Below are 2,500 nucleotides of genomic sequence, written 5' to 3'. Positions count from 1 at the left end.
AAATAGCTGATACAGATGATGTAGTGTGCACCAAAAGTTGTCTAAACTGTGCAAATGGCAATAAGAGAAATATTAGCGACAAGTCATCGATGCAAAATTCTGAACAGGTATTGAAATTTGAAGCATACTGAAGGAACCCATTTCACTGCTGCATTGTTATGGCAAATTTTCAACCAATCACGCATGGACGCATGGTGGGCTGAGTGGAGTTAAACTAAGCATAAGACCCCAAGTACGCATTGCGGACCTACTTTTGTTTCTGGTATACATTGTCGGTGTTTCGAAGGTAAATTTCATTCTTTAGCTGTTTTTTATTTTTTAGCTTTATCGTATCAATTTGTTATCAACCATCGTAGATAAGGTTAAATTTGCAACCGACTACGGTGTAAAGTAAGTTTTAAATCTTATGAATTTCGATAGCCTCGAAATTCCGGTACGCATGTTGTTAGCGGTTTTTTTTTTTTAATATCAAGCTTACTATTTTCAGCTGTTCCTGCAGTTTTTCATCATTACAGCAATTCTTAGATTGACACTAACCAGCGTAAGCGTAGCCTTTACAGCACGAAGTCAATGCCGCCTGTGCATTTTGCACTTCAGTTCAAAAGAAGCTTTTACGCTTACGCAAGCTAAAATTCATTCGGCTTGATCCTCACTGAGGAAGCACTTTATAGCACTGAAATAGGTACTAAAAATTCACTGATACAGCCCGAAATAGACGCTGAGAAAAGAATAATGGATCGCAAATTTCTCTCGCTCCTCGATAGTTCGACAATATATCATTCGGGTTCAACGTCAATTGAACGATATCGGATTGGCAGTCATGACAACTTTGTTAAGACAAAGGCTGTTTTGTCACGTCTGAGGGGACGATTTTGGAAAATTACGTTTAAGATGTTGTATTTTAATGTGTTTTACTTCCCAACGTTGAAAGAAGTGGTTGGGCGATACAAAATGTGGAACGAAGTGAAATGTTGGTTCACACAAATGACGTTCTACAATATTTATATTCTACTGATTATATAATAAGACAAGCAAATGATTTGGAGGAAACTCAGGGTCCTACAATATTTGAAGTCATTGACTCGACAAGAACAGTATGTGCTGACTACAATCAAGGAAATGAAGTATTCTTTGGTGAAAATGGGGTTTTGCTAAAAGCAGGCCAGCGGCCCACGGCCCGCCACGGCCCGGTGGCCCGGTCGCCCAGTCCTGATTTTCCACAGTTTTTTTGTCCAGCGGTAAATCCACGTGCATGCACAGATCTGCGTCGGGTTTGGGCGTGCAAAATGGACGACGGTGAGTTTGAAGTCGTTTACAATTTAATCATTTGAATCCTTGTTTCTGTTTGTTGCAGGTTGTTCAGATAAAAACGTTTTCATTCTCTGTTCATTCGTCTCTTTATAGAAACCAATAGCACAATAAAGGACTTTCCGTTATCGAACGATGTAATTTATTTCCAAACCACACTTTGAAAGTGAAAATATCATAAGTTATGAGATATGTGAACTGCGAACCTTTTTTTTTGGCTTAACTGCAGAATACCCTGCCATTTTGAAGAAAGCACTCGTTTACTGATTAAGCCTAAGCGCTCGTTTCAGTGATCAGGCCTAAGCACTCTCGTAAAATTTTAGCTTTTATTTTGCGGTTCGGTTAACTGCACTTTTCACGAGATCGTGTGAAGAAGAAAGCATTCGTCTATTGATTAAGCCTAGTAAACATTCGCTTCACGGTGATTAGGCCTAAGCACTCTCGTAGAATTTTAGCTTTTATTTTACGCTTCGGTTAACTACACTTTCCGTCTTTCTCACTGCGTTCGTACGAAGGAAAATAATTTTCCTTCTCCAGTATGCTGACGCATAAAACACACTACAACAAGGTAAAGGCAGGCAGAGTGCAAACACTTGCCCGGCGGTAGTTTTAATGGCATCTAAGATGTGAATTACAATGAAGTATTGAAGAAAAGGATAAATACAAGAAAAAACGCGCTAAAGAATAAAGGCAGGCAGACAGGCAGAGTGCGAACACTTGCCTGAAGTACAACCAAACTTCACAATATATGTGACAAAATTATGTAAGCTTATTTCTATACTTAAAAAAAGCATACAAGAATGAAAAAAGGAAATAAATTTACAAAATTAGCGTAAAGAAAAGACTGTCCATGAAAACTGAAAAAACACTGTCAGAAAACTAAGAAACAGATATAGATAACAGATACAGGTCGTACTAGACTAGCAAAATATGCCAAGCAATGAGGCAACAAAGAACTAGAGTCTAAAACGAGGGAAAAAATCTTGTTAACTGCAATCTACTTTCTAAAGGCTCTTTAACGTACATATTCTTAGCTTGTTCAGATCTCCAGCGACCGTGGAGCATAAGTAATCTGTCGGAGCCATCAGATCTAGGTAGATTTTTGGCTATAAAAGTCGCTCCACCAGCCCTGAGACTATGAGTGCTGAAGCCTTTCGAATCTATGCCTATGGCTGACAGGGTTTCTTTAATT

General features: G+C 38.8%; 1 protein-coding gene and 1 pseudogene across 2 annotated transcripts in view; one reads left to right on the top strand and one right to left on the bottom strand.

Moving 5' to 3' along the window:
• LOC138006178 (uncharacterized) overlaps window positions 1-2,500 on the top strand; it is a 69,545-nt gene that overhangs the window by 37,527 nt on the left and 29,518 nt on the right. The gene's annotated exons all lie outside the window — the stretch shown is intronic.
• LOC138006857 (uncharacterized) overlaps window positions 1,767-2,500 on the bottom strand; it is a 3,809-nt pseudogene continuing 3,075 nt past the window's right edge.

Source organism: Montipora foliosa, chromosome 6, assembly GCF_036669935.1.
Source record: "Montipora foliosa isolate CH-2021 chromosome 6, ASM3666993v2, whole genome shotgun sequence".
Lineage (NCBI taxonomy): Eukaryota > Metazoa > Cnidaria > Anthozoa > Scleractinia > Acroporidae > Montipora > Montipora foliosa.
This window is presented reverse-complemented; position numbering and strand designations above follow the sequence as displayed.